Raw genomic sequence first — 21,519 nt, forward strand, 5'->3', positions numbered from 1 at the left:
AATAAACAGAAAAGCTTGAACGGCTTTATCTGTATTTCGATTATCAAATCACCTTATTAAATAATGGTATCGTTTCGGTTTGGGGTAACACCTTGTGGTAACAACTATATCGCTATCAAAAAGATGTTTAGTTCTGATTTAGACCTTGTCCCGCTTAACTTCGTTAAGTAGCTTTTAGTTCTGGTAAGAGTCAGTCCTGCTTTCAGTTCTAAAAGAACTCGTCTTTGGTCTCAACGTTTCGACTAGCCTGCACTAGCATGGGCGTCGCGGGGGGGGGGGGGGGCCTGGAAAACGAAAAAGAGGTGCGAAGCCATATTGGTGTTAATTTGATGGGGGGAGGGGAGGGGAGGGCAAATGCTCCCCTGCTCACGCTCGGAAAAATGATAAATTGAGAATATAATGAAAAAGTTAAGGAATTTTGGGGAAAAAATTGCTTTCCCCCCCCCCCCCCCGGAAAAATCTTGGTGATGCCCATGTGCTCTAGTCATCGTCAGGAGACTGAAGAGAGTTGGAGATGTTGCTCCTTAAGTAGGCTGTGGGAGTGCTTGTGTTGGTAGATTGTGATTGGTTGTCTGTTGGGCATGGTGTTGGAGTGGGAAAAGCAATTTCTCATCAGAAATAAACATCCACTGAGTGACAGTAGTAATTACATTACCGCTAATAAGTTGCAAATCGAAACGATGCTGATACTGATACTCCACCATGCAAAGCCTAAAATCGTATAGCCTTTACAATAAAAGACATGTTACAATAACATGAAAATTGTGTCAAAGAAATTATTTATTTCAGGGCATTATAGTTTCTACTGGCATTTGATTATTTCATAAAAATCAACAGTTATTATAAATATAATCAATATTTATGATTAAAAGAAATAAATTTAAAATGTTATTGCAAAAAAATAGCCACACTGTGGTGTTGCCACAAAATGCGCTCATTAACCTCATTGCAAAGTTTTTAGCCTACCAAAAAAAGTTATTGATGAAGAAAAGGTTTTAGGCCTAGAACCGCCACAAATATGACTTGTATAGGTATGCCTAAAAGCTGGTCCAATACTAATTTTGGCTACGGGGCCTACACAGTCATCTGAGTTTAAGTTGGGAAAAGCTAAGGCTGAAGCAAGTCTAATTCACAAGTGACAGTGACTCAGTAAAGCCCCGCGCACACCTTTCTGAGTTTACCGGTCCGCCAGATCATCGGGCAAAGTGTGCCGAAACTTTGGACCGATCTGACCGTACACAAGGCGACCAAATCAAATCAACATATTTAAGTTGAACCGATCAGATTCACGAAGGAAGTCACATGATTCAAAATTGACGGCTGCCATTTTGTCATCATGTGACAAGGCGTCATGTGACTGATAGTCATGTGACCATTGTAGAACAGAATTTGGGCATGTGTGCCGGGTAAAGTTGTGGTCTAACCGTAACAGTGATAAAAACGTACCAGTGATAAATGGGAAAGGTGTGCGCCGTGCTTTAGTTGTTGAGGTACAAAGACGACTGTGGGCTGGCACTCCGGTGACCAGCAATTAGTACGCTGTAGAATAATATTTGGTATAAAAGGCAGTTAAGTAAACTAACGCAAAACTGCATTACACCCGCTTCAACTCTTTGAACGCAAATGCATATTACACATCGTTTGGAATGAGTGGCCTCTGTTCCTCGTCAGTTGAGTTGGTCTGTATCTCCAACCTTGATCTTGGGACCCGTCTCCTATAAGATCAGAAAGGAGAAAAAAATTGACCGCTATTTTTTTTTCTCTGGTATTTTTCTGTTTTTTCCCCCTTCCCCTTCATCAAGAAGGGATGAGATACGTTTTGCATATTGACCCTAATTTCCTTTTCCTTGTTTCCTGTTCAAAAGCTTCCCATGGCACAGTGCCAATGGCAAAGTGCCAAGAAATTAAAGTGTAAAACAAGTGCCGCACTTGTTTTACACTTTAATTTCTTAGTTAATATTAGAGTATCAAGGCTTAACCCTAACCCTGCCAGACGCAACACAGTGCATCAGGTGGACAAGTCTGGTGCACTTTGATGCATTCAGCTATCAACATCGGTGCATAAACGGCCAGTACTGAAACAATCCCATTACTGAGAGCTAGTCCCATTGCACAATGCCACAGTTGCATCCTGCTGCGTGTGGTGACCACAGACTCTAAGGCAGTTTGGTATTGAAACACTTGACGTGATGGATCTTGCTACACTGCGGCTGGCTGGTCACTTAGACAAGTGTTCCATGTTGCTGCGTTTGGCAGTGTTTCTAGCCAAAATACCCGAAGGAGTTAAGATTAATTAACTTAATGTATACCAACTTGAAACAAGACTAAACTTGTTGTCAGCAAGTCATTCTTGAATTTGTGTCAACCATATGCAACCAATCAGGACTCTCCTTTAAACTCACCCTCTTCCACAGCGATACTCCCAGACTCCAAATAGACACACTATGATCATGAGTAGGAGTAAAACACCAGCGAGGATTGTAGTCTGGAAGGCAAAGCCATAGACTTCTGTCAGGGTGCCCCCAAGCATGGGGCCTACCAGGGACCTGTCCAAAGATAACAGAAGATCGGTTGCCGAAAAGAAAATATCATAAAAATCAACAGTACAGCTTCAACAGCACTTATAAATTATACAATAATCATCATCACCTTCATCAACACTATTCACACCGTTATCATTACCAATGGCTGCAACAGATGTAACAGCAGCAGCAGCAATGGAGCGACAGCAGCAGTAACAATGTAACAACTTCAGCAGCAGCAGTAGCAGCAGCAGCAACAGTAGCAGCAGCAGCAACAACAGCAACAATAACAGCCAGCGGCGGCAGAACGGTTTTCAAACTGGGGGGGGGGGGGGGGGGGGGGCATCACCCATCACCACTAAGCACTTGCTCAGTGAAAGGCATCTTCCGTTGTTGCAGCAGCGTAATCCAGCATACGTTTTTTGGCAAATCTGTGCTGAAATATCGACACATTTTTTTCATATCACAACTCTCTCTACCGTTTTGGGAAACGATTACTGAAAACAAATTATCCAAAATTTTAGGGCAAGTTTTGTTTTCATCTTGAGGGGGCACATTTATGCTTGAGGGGGCACATTTATGTCCGCAAAAGGGGCACTGGGGTAAATCTGGTGGGGGGGGGGGGGGGGTAACCCCTGACAACAGCAACAGCAGTGACAGCAACAACAGCAGCAATGGCAGCAACAGCAGTGGCAGCAGCATTGACAGCTGCAACAACAACATCAGCAAAGCAGCATGGATAGATACAGGTTGCTGCAGTAGCATCAGGAACAACGGTAGCATCAGCAACAGCAACAACCTAGCACAAGCAGCAGGGATAGATACAGGCTGCTGCAGTAGCATCAGGAACAACGGAAGCAACAACAACAGCAACAACCTAGCACAAGCAGCAGGGATAGATACAGGCTGCTGCAGTAGCATCAGGAACAACGGAAGCATCAGCAACAGCAACAACCTAGCACAAGCAGCAGGGATAGATACAGAATGCTGCAGTAGCATCAGGAACAACAAAAGCATCAGCAACAGCAACAACCTAGCACAAGCAGGAGGGATAGATACAGGTTGCTGCAGTAGCATCAGGAACAACGGAAGCATCAGCAACAGCAACAACCTAGCACAAGCAGTAGGGATAGATACAGGTTGCTGCAGTAGCATCAGGAACAACGGAAGCATCAGCAACAGCAACAACCTAGCACAAGCAGCAGGGATAGATACAGGCTGCTGCAGTAGCATCAGGAACAACGGAAGCATCAGCAACAGCAACAACCTAGCACAAGCAGCAGGGATAGATACAGAATGCTGCAGTAGCATCAGGAACAACAAAAGCATCAGCAACAGCAACAACCTAGCACAAGCAGGAGGGATAGATACAGGTTGCTGCAGTAGCATCAGGAACAACGGAAGCATCAGCAACAGCAACAACCTAGCACAAGCAGCAGGGATAGATACAGGTTGCTGCAGTAGCATCAGGAACAACGGAATCATCAGCAACAGCAACAACCTAGCACAAGCAGCAGGGATAGATACAGGTTGCTGCAGTAGCATCAGGAACAACGGAAGCATCAGCAACAGCAACAACCTAGCACAAGCAGCAGGGATAGATACAGGTTGCTGCAGTAGCATCAGGAACAACGGAAGCATCAGCAACAGCAACAAACTAGCACAAGCTGCTGGTGCTGCATCAGTGGTAGTGACAGCAACAATTTAAGGTCACTTCCATAAAAGCAATTAACCTCCATCAAGATTATCTGCAGAACCAATTAATAAACATACCCGACTGCAAATGCACCGTTCCAGAGGCCAGATATAATGGACGTCAACCCAAGGTTGGGAGGAATATCATACCATCTGTTGAAGTAAATGAATTATAAACTGCCTCAATACCAAAATCCATAAAATTTTGTCTTCAAAATTCGCAGTCTGATTAATTCCACATTTCCACTACTTTTGGCTGTAGTCATTTTATGGTCATGCAATCATTGGACTCTGTTTATATGGATGTTGTGGTCAGTGTTGCCAACTTTCAGCAACAGTTGCAATTTAGATTTTGCAAACGGCACATCAAGGGACAGCGGTTGCCTTAGGCTCAACGTCACCTTATTCCTCCATGATCAAACTAACAGGAAACCGAAGAGCAACCGAGGGTAACCCAAACATTTAAGCAAATCAACTGCCCAAATCAATCACCAATAATAGTTTAAGATATATTTGCAGTGTACAGGAGAATAGTGCTGAAAATTGGCATCACATTTGTAAACAGATATCACATGGTCTATATTTGCCCAATAAAAATTCAGTTTCACATTTCTACAAGGACTTACTTGGCAGAAATAAACATGTCAACAAACGTCGGCATAGCAACCAAACTGAGCATCACGGTCCCAGACGGAACAGCAAGGATAGCGAGCAGCTTGGTCCTGTAGAAGCAAAAACACTTTGGTTTCAGTTCCAAAATACTTTCTACTAGATGAAAAACTTCCACGGTGCTGGATTTACCTTTCGGACACTTCTACAGTGTATATATAATGAAATTTATATGACAAAGCATATCATTCATGTACATATCAGCAGTTTAAAGGTACAGTCCATGATTTGTAATTTGTGCATTTTGTTAGAAGCAGCAAACGTGCTCAAAATCTAAAGAAGGGTGCTGAACAACTAACCTGATCAACTTTTAGCTCAGTGAATGCTGTATATTCCGAGAAAAACAACATTCTAGGATCTCGACTTCAAATCAAAAATTGCCGAGTCACGGTTTGAATTGGGCCTGCATTCAGCGTGCGAGACACGTTCTCACAGAGCCGATTGCAGTTACGTGATGTTGCGCACTGATATGACGAATTATAGCAACCGATATAGATGCGTCGTTGGAAAGGCCTTCTTTCATTGATTTCAGTGAATAATTTCACAGGGAGTTTAGTCCCCTTACTATATTTAAAACAAATATGTTTTTCAACAATAATTACGTCAGTTACTTTTTGGATAGCTGCAGATGATGGACTTTAGCTGTTTGATTGAAGTTCCGCATTAGCACTTTCAAAATCTAGGACATGAAAGCACAATTCATAATTTTTCTTTTAGTACAAGAATCACTCAAATCACGCATGTACTTTTCAAGTAACAGAATTTTAAACACAACATTGTGATCTGTCCACGGATCACAAAAAAAGATGTGCATTCTTTCAGCAAAACGAAAACAATTCACACACATATCCCTATGTGATTTCCTTTCATTTCGCTGAAAGAACACTGAACTTTTTTTGTGATCCGTGGACAGAACCTTAACACGGTGGTTGTGTTTAAAATTCTGTAACTTGAAAAGTACATGAGTGATTTGCGTGATTCTTGTACTAAAAGAAAGCTTATAAATTGGGCTTCATATCCCACATTTTGAATGTGCTACATGTAGAATTTCACTAAAACAATGGTCCCAACATTTGGGTTTCGTTTTTACTCACCCTGTACAAATCAACAAAATTGGAGAGAACGAAGGAAGCCCTTTCTCAAATGCAAACATTTAGTTATTTGATTTAAAACGGAAATTATCTATCCATTTCTGCTGCAGTAGAAACACTCGAAACACAATGGTTTCAGACATATGGACAAATTGATTTTTTTTTTTAATTATTTTTTTTTCAGTTAAAACTAACAGGCGAACTATTGAATACCGTTAGAAACAATTTACTTTTCAATAAAATTCAGACGATGTGCTTCAAAATGATATAAATGAGCATTTCATTTTTGGCATTTGGATTTTTTGAAATTATGGCATTGCAGTATATAATTCTGTGGTTTGCTAGTGTTAGTTAAGGGAAAACACAAAATGAGTTCTCAGAGTCTACATGCCCAGATATGGACTACACAAGTGACATTAATATTGATATGCTAATTGCATTTTTTATTATTACCATTTATGCATTTAGGAAATGTGTGATATGGTTGTCACACACTTCCTGAAATTCGGAAAGAATGATTATTTTTGTGTGTGAAATATGGCGGACAAAAATGGAATGGCGCTATTTTGGTTATTTGAAATTAACTCTTTTGTATTCATTGGAATTTAGAAAAGCTGAATTGAACCCTCCTATTGTGTCCGCAGTGATGTAGTCGAGTCAACGTCATCCGAGTCCGAGTCACAGCTGAGTTCATGAAGGCTGGAGTCCGAGCCAAGTCCGAGTCCAATTCGGTCTGAGTCCAGCTCATGTTTAGTCTGATCCAAGCCTGAGTCCATTCGCCAAAGGGTTTTTATAGCAGAGCACATAAGTATATCGACCAAGTCCGTGTGAAAGACTTTAAATGTTTTAGTCCGTCAATTGTAAATGGTGGTCAGCACTCGGCACAGCAATACAAACAGGACCGAGAGTGAGTCAATGCTTCAAGGCAGTTCACATAGGATGCATGCACGCACTACTACACTGAGAATACAGTGACTGTCCAATCAGTCTCTTGCAATTATTCTACAACTTAGTAAGGTATCTAAAAGAGATTTTCCCTGGCAAGAGTTAAAAGTGATCAAACAACAGACGTTGGACCGTTTTTAAAAACAATTTAACTTTTTCCCCTAAGGTTTAACACATTTTTTTTTTTTAAATGGACTCGATTATGACAGGTAGTCCGAGTCAGTCACGGAGCCAAGCCGAGTCCAAAAGGCCGAGTCAAAAAAATGGACTCCAGTTGGGATTTTTGAATCCGAGTCCGGACTCAAGCCCTCCATCACGGTGTGTCCGCCATACTCCCAAAAGGCTGAAGGACAAGCCGTAGAGTACTGCTACACTTACGAGGTTATTTTCAGCAGCGGCGAGGGTCCGAGGAATAGGAAGAAAACTGCGCTGCCATATGCACCAAGGATGATCATAATTCGTGTGGCTTTCTGAAACCCAAACAATCAACTTTTTTTGCCATTTTTGTTGCAGTGAATTGGGGGGGGGGGGGAAGTCAACATTCACGTACTATACTATTTGCACAAGGCCTTTAAAAATGAGTTTTGACACTTTTTGGTTGCGAGTGACTAAACTTTGATATGTCTGACTGTGCTTGTTTGAGAGTTAGTGTGCGTTAGCATGGATGGCCTGTGGAAGTCACTGCACGATAAAGGAGGAAGTCTGTCAAGCAGTATCGCCATGAAGACAATTTGCGGCGCACTTTAGTTTGAATTGCTCATATTTTTGTGTCGCACTTAAAAAGAAACGTGTGTCTGTGAAGGTTGGGAACTTGATTATGGTTTTGATTTTTTTCCTTGTTGGGTGTAATTTTATAGCATAATTAATTGTTACATTTCCTTTACACTTATCATCCAACCTTGCCCTCGTATTTGAACTGAGGTTCACATCCACTGGTTTCATGACGTCACATTCCAAAGGGGAGGAGCAAACAACTAAGATGACCTCATGGGGGAAAGTCAAGGGTCACGAGTCGTTAACTATTTTTAACTCCGAGAGAGGCAATGAGTATCAAACGCCCCCACATCTAATAGCCCCGCCCTGCTTTTACATGTACCTACCTTTGCGTCTGCAACAGCTCCCCAAATCACGGAGAAAATCGCGTAACCCAAACCAAAACTGAGAAAGATTAAGCTGATCTGCATCACAGTGAAATCAAGCTGCGGAGAAAATGGGCAGAGCTTAGAATATATTGAACTCCAGCAAATTAATCAGTTAATCAAATTAACTCCGCATGAGCGATGCTGCGCTGCATGTGTGCATTATTGGTTAAGGTTACCATAGGAACGTACCTCTTTCAAATGAATCGCAAGAGTTGGGTCAATGGATGACATGGAAATCGATGCCACAAATGCAGCCAGTAAGGTCACCCAGATGGCAGGTATGCTCAAAAGTTGCATCAAGGAACCAGACTCTTCGTTCTTTCTTCCTGATGGAAAAAAATGTCCAACTTTTTTTTTTAAGACCATGTTTAAGCAAATGTCAGTGCTGCCATGGTGCCACTTCAGAACAAACAACCAAAATCTCATTTATTGCAGGAGTTATGTAACTTGAGGGTGGTAAAAATGGGCTTTTGAATTATAGGAAGGTGTCAACTTCGGTCGATAATCTTGAATACTTTTCTGTTCGTATCCCCAAAATAGCATTGCTACAGCGCCTCAATTTACTCATGCTTTTCTAGCCTGTCGCCCACTTCGCAGACAAGCAACTTATGAACAACTTGTGAACGTGCATGTTTGTTTATGGTATAAATCAAGGATTTTCTATTATCCCTCTTTCCTTTCCTTTGTTTATACATACCTTGTTTATACTCTTTTTTGCAACAGCTCTCATTGGTTTTGTACACGTTTTCTAACCGAGGAGTCCTCAATTTGGTTCCTGTCCTCGATTCACCGATGATTTTGCACAAGTGTGTCCTCGATCTACACCATAAGCAAATGCACACACAAGTTCTTGTCTCATGGTACTGTGGGGACTAAACACGAGTTGTCCCATAGTACCGAAGACGCTGTGGGGACAGCAGAAAGTCCCCATAACTCGGTACTAATTTGCCTAACAATAAAAAAAAAAACTTCCCTATAACGTGGTGACGGCCCACCCACGTAGGTTTGTTTATGGTGTAAATACAGGAATTTCTGTTGTTCCTCACTATCGATCTATTGTTTATACTCTTTTTTTTGTAAAAGCTCCCATTGGTTTTGTACACATTTTCTAATTGAGGTCGTGCTCGATTTCACTCCTGTCCTCAATTCCTTGGTGATGTTTCACATACATGTGTGTCCTCGATTTACACCATAAATATGCACACACATGCACCTTTCTTCTCTATAAAGCGGTGCTAAGAATATTTGTTTCACTCATTTTCTGAACAAGTTAATAAATGTGAGAAATCATTGGATCTTGGGGAACTCACCCTGCTCAGGTAATTAGAAGAAATTGGCCGCATCGATAGCAAGAACAAACCCACCAAGAGCGAAGAAAGGAAGCTTGAAGCCACCTGCCTAAAATAAAAAGTATGCAGCACAATAACACAACCAGTTCAAGAGGTGTATCGGTAGGTATTTACACTGGTGCCTCATTGACCTTATTTTGTGGGACCAGAAACTTAAAAAGGCAATATACGAGGGAGCCTCATTACGCCATTTTGGAGTGTACATGTTGCCCTTACACTGAATCAATCCAATTTACTGCTTCAATAATCAAGATATTTTTACCTTTTGAACCCTAGAAATGACGTCCTAACATCGCCCTTATTCAATAAAATCATTGTCGATAACTACAGGAGACAAACACAGGTGGATCTACATGATCTATTTATATACCTCATACATATTCATGATCAAGAGCCGAATTCTCACTGGTCCATTCACCATCACATGCCAGTCGCTATTTTTACTGTTTACCACGCACTGGGTAAATATACATGCGTAGTAGACTGTCACATGGGCTACCCGTGGGACAGTATACTTCGCGTGCACTTTACGAAGCAATCATGGAACTGTCGCACAGGTATAGTACGCACGCACAAACATTGCCCTAGCTACACATGACAGAGGTGGCAGCAAGTCATTTTTTGCAAGTCCAAGTCAAGTCACAAGTCATTGTTTGCAAGTCCAAGTCAAGTCAAAAGTCATTGTTTGCAAGTCCAAGTCAAGTCACAAGTCATTAGGTCCAGTCACAAGTCAAGTCACAAGTCATTAGGTCCAGTCACAAGTCAAGTCACAAGTCATTTGGTCTAAAAACAAGTCAAGTCACAAGTATCTTTGTCCAAGAACACGTCAAGTTGCACATTATTGTGTCCAGCTGTAATAAGCTAAAAGAATTAACCTGGCGTGAACTTACAAGTTATTTTGAACATGCCTCCTTAATTCCCCTTTTTCAATGTGTTGCAATTACTATTCTTGTAGTTTATCACATATCTGTCGGATATTAGCCCTTTGTATACTTTAATAAATTTACTTTACATTGTAGAAATAAATGTTGAGATGACCGTGAAAAAAGACTTCCTCACTCGATTACATGTAGTATACTAACACTTTATTGTTCAATTTTCATGTATACTAAACGCCTACTAATGGGTTAGACTATCCGGTATTTTACATGCGATTGACAAAGGCCTGCTTTCTTTTCATGAAAGGTTTCTTTCAAAGTTTGTTCAACCAATACATTAAGCAAGAGACAATTGGTCATTGAAAACTGTAGTTTGTTGTGACAGTCTTATTGAAAACTTTTGAAACTAGTGGGAACTATTCATTTTACTGGATTCAGTCACTGAGGTCTATTTTCTGGAATGAAAAAGCTAATTAAAAGTATAATAGCTTAATTCAAGTGTAGGCCTATTGGGTCGCTCGAGTAGCGTCTGACTTGGGTTGGTAACAAGTCATTTTTTGCAATCCCAAGTCAAGTCACAAGTCATTGTTTGCAAGTCCAAGTCAAGTCACAAGTCAAAGCTGGTATTCACAAGTCAAGTCACAAGTCACAAAAATAGCGACTCGAGTCTAAGTCACATGACTCGAGTCAGCAACTCTGACACATGAAAAGATGGTTGCACGCGTAAATGTTAATTAGCGTTTTCCCGTGATCAATGATGCTGAACTGGAGAATATTTTGGACATTAAAGATGCCTCCTGTACTTAAACAAAGTTGTCCATCACAATGCAGCATAAACTCTTAGTAAAACAAATATAACGTGGTATATTTCGGGTGGATAGTCGATATTAGCTCCCCTTGGTATTGGAAGTTGAGAAACTAGTTCGTCAACTTCCAATACCTCGGGGAACTAATATCTACTGTCCACCCTCAATACACGTTATATACTGACGTCGGTACAAATAACTATGGGTGAAAAGGTTCTCGCCAGAGTGTTAGAGTGTAACTTTTTTCCCCTGTGAGATGCATGCAAATTTACGCTCGGGATTGAAAGGGGGAGGGGATATTTTTTGAAACTCAGGGGGAAGGCGGGGGGGGGGGGGGGGGGGGGGGGGTGTTGATAAAATATTGTAGTTTTGTACTTACATCATAAAGCAGACCACCAATTGCTGGTCCGAGTCCATATGCCAGCCCTGATGTCATCTCGACCAAACTCTGTTTAATAAACATGAAAATAAGTCAGTGATCTCACACCAAATTTACACTGATCAAGCACTGATCTCACACTAAATGTAATACCGACATTATGATTTCACACCAATCTCACACTTAACCAACACCAATGCTGCACTAATCTCACAATTTTACACCGATATCACACCTCAATGTTACAATCACATCACATCTCCATATTACACATTTTCACACAATTTTAACACTGACATCACATCAACCTCACACAACTCTCACACTCAGATCTCGTCTCACGCATCTCACTGACACTGTTTACACACAAATCTCACACCAGTCCCACACCGAGCTCACTCATGATCTCACACCAATCTTACACTGACACTACATCAATCTCTCAATAACCTAAGTTTGTTTTCACACCAGTTGACACTGATCTAACACCACAACTACACTGTTCACACACAGATCCCGATCAATCATTTTTTTTTTAGATTTACCACCGCTGTTCCAACGTTCTCAGGAAATGTAAACGCCACAATGGCCGCTGATGAAGTAATTGTAGCCGAGGTTCCTAGCCCCTCCAAAAGCCTTATGGCGAAACTGAAGGCAGTGAAAGTTGCTTTGGTGGGCATGTCAGCAATGAACCTGCAAACCAGAGGATCGATAGCTGAACATCAAAGGATCGAAAGCTGTGCTTCATGTGTTTCCCTTTCAAAACAATCAGAAGACTCTCGTATTTTGATGTACAACCTCCCACCTTCAGCTTCATTGGCTACCTTACTTTCCACAGTTTTTTGGGCAAGGAACTCCAGAAGCTTGTCTTTGGTTGAAGGGATTGATAGAAACTTCCCAAGTCGAGTAATAATGCTTTAAGCAGGGAATCAGCAGATTATTTGTACCAAATTGCAGCAAAGAGATATTTATTAAAGACTAGCAGGGTGCTGCGCGAACACCAGCTAGGTGGAGCTGTAAAGTTTATATACCAATGTATTAATTTGACCTCAATTTGCATGATGACCCCAAGTGGGCGTGGTAAACCCTGGTGAACCAATTTTGCCACATTTTTCATCATGAACGTTATGTTCTGTGTAATAACGATACGTTTTGGAGTGTTTTCATAGAGATAATGTTGTAATACTTAACTATTCAAAGTCTAAAAGAAACAAATTTGCCAAAAAAGCCAAACAAAAAACAGACAGGCAGCGTAGGATCTTTTAATATAGGATTCTAATAGTCAGTTGGCATATAGTCGGAATCGTGACCGACTGGTCCAAAGCACCAAACTTGACAGATATTTTCTTATAGCCCTAAAATATACTTTTTAAAAAAATCAAAAAATCAAAAATATACCCAAATATGGGAACAAATATATTACACTGCAGGTACAAATTTATCTATTTGTTTATGCAAATTAGGCACCCTTCCCAAAAGAATTTCAGGCGTCACCCCTTCTACATATCTTTTCTATGGCTATAAGCATATATCTGCCACGTTTGGTGCTTTGGACCAGTCGGTCACAATCTTGTCAAAAATTGTCTAAACTACCTGACTATAACAAGATTGCTCACCCGAACAAAATGTTACATCCACCGGTGACGAATGATCCTGCCAGGAAAATAAACCGAGCGCCCATAACAGGTATCTACAAGGAAAAATAACAAAACAAAGTAGGCTCCTTCATATAAAAACCTAAAACTAATAAAAAACCATTTCCTATAATTTTGAATGTAAAAATCAGTTGAAAAAGTACATGTACTTATATCAAAGATTTGTCTCATCACAAAAGTGACGCCCTAAAAGTAAATGGAAAACACATCATATTTAAGAGTCACATCTCACAGAAAATTTGGTGTATGCATGTGGTCAAAATAGGCATTTTACACTGCGTTGCCCTTTTTCTTGCAGTAATTTTTGACAGAATGATTTCTATCCCTGGTCATCCCAAGAAACATTTATGTTGTATTTTTTTTTTTTGGTATTCCTCAAGACAAAAAATGATGAGAAATCACTTGGAGATGAGTAAAAACAAATTTTTCTAGGTCTCCTTGTTCGAGGTCTCCTTGTTCGTTAGGTGAAAACTAAAGGTAAAATAGTACACCAAGATGTCTTTTAAGGTTTTCATGTTGTGTGAATAAATGTAAAGGACTCATTAGTTTTTACAAAGAAAACAAACATTTATCGACTTGCACATGATCTGCTCATGCCTGCAGCCCCACTAAATCTAGAACCCATCGCCTGTTGGTAGATTATACATTATACATTCTCACGCAGGTAGATGATATGAAAACAAACGTACACAGAGCAAGGAGACCTAGAAAAGACAATATTGGATGTGAAAGATCATAAACAAAATTCAATTTTACTTATGTCCAAGTGATTTTTCCTCAATTGACTTGAAGAATACCCAGATAAAATTGCATTTTTCTTAGGGTGGTTACAGTTAGAAGGTGAAAGGGCAACCCACTGTAAAATACCCATAGGCCCGTATTCTTGGGTCAAGACGTTGATGATGTATACTAGATTCGCGATAGACCCGCCGCAGCGAGAGGGTATACAATATACAACGACGACGTGGTGATCTATCATCCAAGACTAATACGCAGGCCATGCCAGGATCCCGCAAGCTCGCCATGTGACCTTTTATTTTCAGGCTCCATACATATTTACTTTCACACAAATCCTCTGCATGGCACTGCACTACCAACATGACCAAAGTACCACTCCAGTTTTAAATGTCCAATGTGTGACAACTTGCATTAGACTAAGTTGCATGTAGTCCCAATGTACACCAACTCCCTTCAACCCTCCTACTGTTTCAACAGTCACAGACAGTCAAAATTCCATCCACCTCCCTTGCTGCCTGTATGCTTTTAACACAGGCTAATCACCAACAGTCATTTCATTTTTTTCAAGCAAGCACTCTGACTAGTCAATTTCAGTCAACAGAAAAAAGCAGGAAACTGCCAGCACAGCTGGCTTATCAATCACCTACAGTCAAAGCATAGCTATATCAAGTTACATAACCAGTCACAGCCAGTCAATCCTGCTTTATGTAGGCTGGGAGCTCTTAACTATTTGAAAACAGTCACTTGATTGATTTTGACTGAAAGGACAACTTGTCACAGAATCTATGTTTGCATAGGGAGAATAATGGGAAAGAATTCCATATATGGCCTCCACTCAGATCTCCTGCACAAAATCTATGGGCCATGACAGAAAAAGTTGAAGTATTTATCAAAGAATTTTCATCAGATTTACAACTTTTGGTACTTTTTAGGTCATATTAAGGAATATGAGTGGAGGCCGTGTATGGAATTCTTTACGGTTAATGATTTAAATTTGATGAAAACCTACAATTTTGCCCCAAATCGGTGATCCAATTCCAGCTGAGAAGGCGAATGCACTAAACACCAGTCCAATTACAGTCTCTGACACCCCTTTCGCCTTTGCCTATTAAAAGTAAAAACCAAAAATTATAACAATTCAGAGGTCGTTTTTTTTCTTTTTTAAAAATCTTTTGAAGGAGTACAGGATAAAATTCCCTCCCTCCCCCCCCCCCCCCCGGATTTCTAAAAATCTGAATGAATATAAATGGTATAGTATAAAAATATGGATTAACAAGATGTAAATATTAGCTTTAGAGCAATTAAAAGTATACTTGGGTGAAGTTGCTAAGGGGCGGGGGCAATTTTTTCTTCTTTACTGCTAGTAGAGTCATTTACCTTAATTTGCATGCATGAAACGTATGTCGTGATCTAATAAATTATGTCATGTCACTTGATCTATGTATTTTTTTTCTTAAATTGTATTTTATCAAGTCCTACTGAGCAAATATTTTTTCCTGATTTGTGGCACCTGGTGTGAAGTCATTTCAAGAAAATGGTATTTTTGTTATTTTGTATACATTTCCAACAGTGGTCGGCAAAACCTAACTATTTTTCAACTACTGCTCCAAATTTACAATTTTTTTTCAGTCCAAATTTTGTTTGCTATTGGTCACATGTTCATGAATGGGTGCAGGCCAGCTAGACTTGTTCCCTTACCTTACAATGTTCCGGCATCTATAAATTGATCCATTTTATCTTTAGTGGAGTCAGGGAACCAGACTACTTGAGCATTTTTGTTTTTCTCGTTTTTTCCAGCATTTTCGAACACAAAACTTCAAACATGTCAGTGTAACAACATTTGATCTATTATACTAACCCCTCAAGTAGTTCATTTCTGAAAATTACAGCAAAAGCCAATGATGTACATTACCTTTAAGAGGGATGTCAGATATTTTTTATACATATTTAAGAAGAGTAGAAACTTGCAAAAAAATATGTTTCTAAGAAAATTTGCCCAAAGTTTGCCATGTTTGGGATATTTACCGCAATTGGGTAGAAGACGGAAATGACGGAGAAAGCCATCATGTTTGCAAGTGAAGCCAGCACAGCGCTTGCAAAAGTGGCTTTCTGGTGGTAGGTGAACCTAGTTCTGGCAGGTTTCTCCTCAGAGCTCTCGTCAGTGTTGTCATGTTCTGGGTTTGCTCCATCTTGATTGGCCAAAGACGATGTGGGCGGGGCCTCATTGGGTGGAGCTTCCCCGCTTGAATGTGCATATTCTATTGATGGCGTGCTGTTACGTTCACTCTTGTCTTCCATGGCTCTCGTAAATTAGGACTGCATGACAGACAGTCATTTTGAAGTTTTCTTCCTGTAAACCTAGCAGAAAAAACAAAACAAAATAAAAAACATTGACCTTATTTAGCATGTTTAAGAATACACAGGTTTACACTTCGAAAGATGCGTATACGTGAAAGAGCCTCGTCTTGAAGTTGTTGCGAGCAAAAGTTTCAAAATTGCGGCGACGTGTGCAGTAGGAAAGGTACATGTAAGCGCTGTCACATGTTGCCCAATTTCGCACGTGATTTCCCAGCAAATCAGACAAGATCAGAAGTTTGTGTCCTCATATTATTTAGGCTGATAGTGATACAGTGTATCTTATCTTCCTGTAGTTCCTTTCAGTGTTAAATTCCATTATTTTTCTCTCCTAATCGCCCTAAAGCGCCCTCTATTGATTGAAATTAACTTCATGCCCACCCCGCATCCGCGCATCCAGGCATCCAAAAGCGCCCTCTATTGACTAAAGTTTACTTCATGCCCACCCCGCATCCGCACATCCAGGCAACCAATAAAGCACCCTCTATTGATTAAAATTTACCTCATGCCCACCGCGCATCCGCGCATCCAAGACGGATTGAGAGGGTAGGTTGGGGTTGGTTTTAGATAGGGAAATGAAGTAATTGGTCCCAGGGTAAATACAGCAGAGGGTCCTGGGGTAAATAAAGCACCCTCTATTGATGACTAATTCATGCGCCAATTCATGCTCATCCACCCCACATCCACGCATCCACGCATCCACGCATCCGAGACATTCCAAGCTGTCTCACTCGGTATATATACTACGTATTTGTCAATAATTTACTCTTAATTTATACCGCCCTCTTCTTTTTTTTTTTAATACATCTACATTCATACCGTACTATACCCTCCTATGCATAGGAGAAGTCTTATATTTCAACGTTGCTTCGTTCTCCGCCCTCTATTTTTTATACATAGATCATACGTTCATACGCATAGGAGAAGTCTCATATAACAACGTTGCTTCGTTCTCAAAAGAGTGCAATTCTACTCAACGATCCTACTCCTAGAACTATGAGGCTCCACGTAGTGGAGCCTCATAGATTTAGAACCCCGCAAAATTGTTGTCAGCACAAAACACTAATTAAGTACAAAAATGTCCATCAAAATGCAGTAATTTCCCACAGAACCGCTGCACAGTTTGCCCCCAAACTCCGTACTACACCTCATGACATACTCACAAAATATGCGCAGAACAAACATCGCTGGATTTTGTTGTTTATTTGCTAAAATGATGAAAAATATGCCCTTTCCGCACTGAGCCAACCTGACACTTGAAACGTGCACGCATATGATCGAGCGATGATTTTCGGTTCGCTCGGAGCGCGCCGCGGGGGGGTACGGTACATACACTTGTACGCATGCGCATACTATCATTTCGCTTGTTCCGTACCCCCCGCGGCGTGCTCCGAGCGAACCGAAAATCATCGCTCGATCATATGCGTGCACGTTTCAAGTGTCAGATTGGCTCAATGCGGAAAGGGCATATTTTTCATCATTTTAGGCAAAAAACCGACAAAATCCAGCGATGTTTGTTCTGCGCATATTACATGAGTATGTCATGAGGTGTAGTACGGAGTTTGGGGGCAAACTGTGCAGCGGTTCTGTGGGAAATGTCTGCATTTTGATGGACGTTTTTGTACTTAATTAGTGTTTTGTGCTGACAACAATTTTGCGGGGTTCTAAATCTATGAGGCTAGGAGTACAACGACCCCACTCCTCACATCGCATCCAACTACAAAAAACCTTTTCCGGCCTGGCCCTGCATTCTATAGTTACTCCTTCACTTTTCATCCGGATCGTTACTCCTAGAACTATGAGGCTCCACGTAGTGTACCGGATCGTAAGTAAACTTCACTACAAAAACGGTACAAGTACAACCATCTCAATTATCGATGTCTACTTGTAAGTTGTACCTCAGGTGCGATGGCGTTATTTAGTAATTTGGGGGCCGTTTTTGAGGGTGAAATCTGAAAATGACAGAATTGTGTTGCTCGGCATATAACTTTTAGCTTGGACCCCACCATCGCCATGCCAGACCATGTCCGAATGTTAAAAAGGAGATAAGTTGGGTCCAATTGTCCAACTCCAAGTCATGAAGTTTATACTCGGACTAACAATAGCATTAACAATGATGGAGCAACTAAACTATAGAATGCAGGGCCACGCCGGAGCAAGGGTTTTTTATTTTGCTTGGAGGCGTGGATGGAGGCCGGCGATGTGAGGATAGGAGTAATAGGCTACAATATAAGAATATGCAAACCTGCAAAAAGTGCTAAGTACAGCGAATGCACTTGTCTTCTCATCAATGATCAGAATCGGAAGGGAGGGCGCTTGTACGTCGGGCCGCGGGGCACGGAGCCACGGAGTCGCGGAGACGCGGAGTCGCAGAGACTAGTCGCGGGGCACTGGAGACGGCGACGGGGCACTGGAGTCGCGGAGTCGCGGAGTCAGGGAGACGCGGAGGCGCGGAGGCGCAGAGACGCGCGCCGCCGATAGAGGGCGCAATTCTTGGCGGTATTTTTTAGAGAACGAAGCATCCATATCCATTGTTAATTTCCTCGCAAAGGAAGGTAGGAGGGCGACGAGGCACTGGAGTCGCGGAGACGCGGAGTCAGGGAGGTGCGGAGCCAGGGAGACGCGGAGGCGCGGAGTCGCAGAGACGCGCGCCGCCGATAGAGGGCGCAATTCTCGGCGGTATTTTTTAGAGAATGAAGCATCCATATCCATTGTTAATTTCCTCGCAAAGGAAGGTAGGAGGGCGACGGGGCACTGGAGTCGCGGAGTCACGGAGTCGCGGAGTCAGGGAGGCGCGGAGTCAGGGAGTCGCAGAGACGTGCGCCGCCGATAGAGGGCGCAATTCTTGGCGGTATTTTTTAGAGAACAAAGCATCCATATCGCGGAGGCGGGGAGTCGCAAAGACGCGGAGTCGCAGAGATGCGCGCCGCCGATAGAGGGCGCAATTCTCGGAGGTAGGTCGACTGCGGCTCCACGCCTCCACGCCGCGCCTCCACGCAGCACGGTACAATTCTCGGAGGTAGGTCGACTGCAGCTCCACGCCTCCACGCAGGATACGGAGGCACGGATGTAGAGTGAAGTGGCCCTGCATTCTATAGTTGTATCACAATGATAACAAACACGCACGAAAATATTCCTAAAAAAAACAGTCAATAGAAAAGGCCAAAACATAACGAAAATACTACTTACTAGTCCGAGTAACTTGGACCCAACTTATCGCCTTTTTAAACATTTGGACATGGTCTGGCGATCATGTCCAAATGTTTAAAAAGGCGATAAGTTGGGTCCAAGTTACTCGGACTACGAAAATACAGACTTACGATGTCCACGCAAGCTTAGCAAACGGACGACAGTCTCAGAACATTCAAAAAGTAGTTATGAACACCTCAAAATGAGGGAAGAAAACAGAGCGACATTTGATTACATGTGCACCTATCATCAAAGGGCGCCACCAATAGGCACGCTGCTTGTTGGTCCAAATTTTGCTCGTACCCCCGCCCTGCAAACAGGCGGGGGGGGGGGGGGGGGGGGGACGAGCGAAGGTCCTATAAATTAGTGTCCAACCACCAACTATCTCATCTCTCAAATCTCGGAAACACTGAGCCTATTGGGGGTCTCCCCAATACCAATGTTATACAGATGTTACCCGAAATCCCAAGGATTAGGATTAGGGCGGGGTTAGGGTTAGGCCAAACAAAAAAAGTCTCCGCGATTTCTGGTATGCGCGCGCGTCGCCGTAGCCATGCGCGTCGGCAAAATGAAAACGTTTTTTTTTTCAATAAGATGATGTCTCAAAACCGCCAAACTCACTGGTTTGACTGGAATCCTGCTGCTGCACAATTTTAACGTGTTTTTAGATGGGGTTATGGTCGAGAATAAGCTTTATGTGGCTTCTCTGGACTCCCATATATTTGCACTAAGTTTAGTCGGGCACCATTTGCAGTCATCAGCCGACATTTTGAAGCAAAATAAAAAACAGGTAAAAAAAAAAAAGCCGCGTCGCCGCACCACTTTTTGGGCAAGCTCCATCCGGTTCGCTAGTGTGACGTCACCTCCAGCACTTTCTGCACGATTGGAACCGGAAGTTAACGCAGCTCGAGCGTTTGCAGCCAATGGGCGCTAGTAATCAGTGGTGTGCGCGCGTGTATGACGTTTTTACTAACGAACCGGATACCAGAAACCGGAGACTTTTTTTGGCCTTATATGGTAATAAGGATTTCGGGGAACATCGGTATTTGGTATCATGAGTATTGGGTATAGACCCACTAACTTGGCCGCTAGAACTCCTTTTTTTGACAAGCGCCCCACAACGCATTTCAGAGAGCAAATGTCATCTTTCGAGACCATTCCCCTCAAAAATTGCCAAAAATCACGCAAAATACTTGACAAAACTAGTACCTTTCAAAGCACCTACTGGCTTCTTCACATGCAAAAGATGAGGTGACGCTTGAACGACAGAACACATCCCAAGTGTCAAAAAAAGGAGTTTTAGCGCCCCAGATTAGAGGGTCTAGGTATTGGGGAACATAGGTATACGCACCCAGCATAATTATAAGTCTTCAGTTTGGTCAAGAACTCCCTGCCCGTTCCTGCCGCCTGGAATATCTTCCGCCAGTTTGATTGGATCTGCATGGATGAGTACTGCAAGCACGGGATGTACAGGTTGCAAGTGTACAGTGCAAAATATCGCGCATTTTGTGTGTAAGCCAATAGCGGTTTCTAGTGCCCAAAATACAATACCATTACCAAGCGTCTAACTTAATTAAGGCCGCGAAATCGGAACGTCGGATCTGATCGGCAATTTTGCAAAAGCATTGATGTCTTCCTTTGTCAACCAAAAAAAAAAAAAAGGGACAAAATAGGCTTGAAGCTGTTTCCAAAGTCAAAAACGTACTCGATTTGATACTAGCTTATAGGTTTTTCCGGCCAATTTCATAAAATGTTATTCACTTCTGAAAACACGGTCATTCATTTTCGTGTGAATTTGAGAATTGCCGCTCTGAAAACGCGTTTCATTTTCGCTACCAGGGCATTCGATTCCATTTCAGTTTCATTGAGCAGCACCTTTCGTTATGTCCATTCGCTTACAAGACTTCTTTTCGCTTTTAGAGGGCGATTTCAAACATTCAGCTTTACCTGAAATCAGTGGCGTAGCCACCGGGGGGGGGGGCGTGGGGGGGGGGCGACCGCCCCCCCCCATAAAACCTTGTCGCCCCCAAGTCGCCCCCCCACTGAGATTTTGAGTTTCTAAAAAAAATATCATTGATCTACATGATGCCATGGGCCCTATTATGT

General features: G+C 42.0%; 1 pseudogene; it reads right to left on the reverse strand.

The window, feature by feature from the left end:
• Nucleotides 1-758: 758 nt before the first annotated feature.
• Nucleotides 759-19,691, reverse strand: LOC119732234 (annotated as a pseudogene).
• Between the last annotated feature and the right edge of the window lie 1,828 nt (nt 19,692-21,519).

This window comes from Patiria miniata, unplaced genomic scaffold (assembly GCF_015706575.1).
Source record: "Patiria miniata isolate m_02_andy unplaced genomic scaffold, ASM1570657v1 HiC_scaffold_24, whole genome shotgun sequence".
Taxonomy (NCBI): Eukaryota; Metazoa; Echinodermata; class Asteroidea; order Valvatida; family Asterinidae; genus Patiria; species Patiria miniata.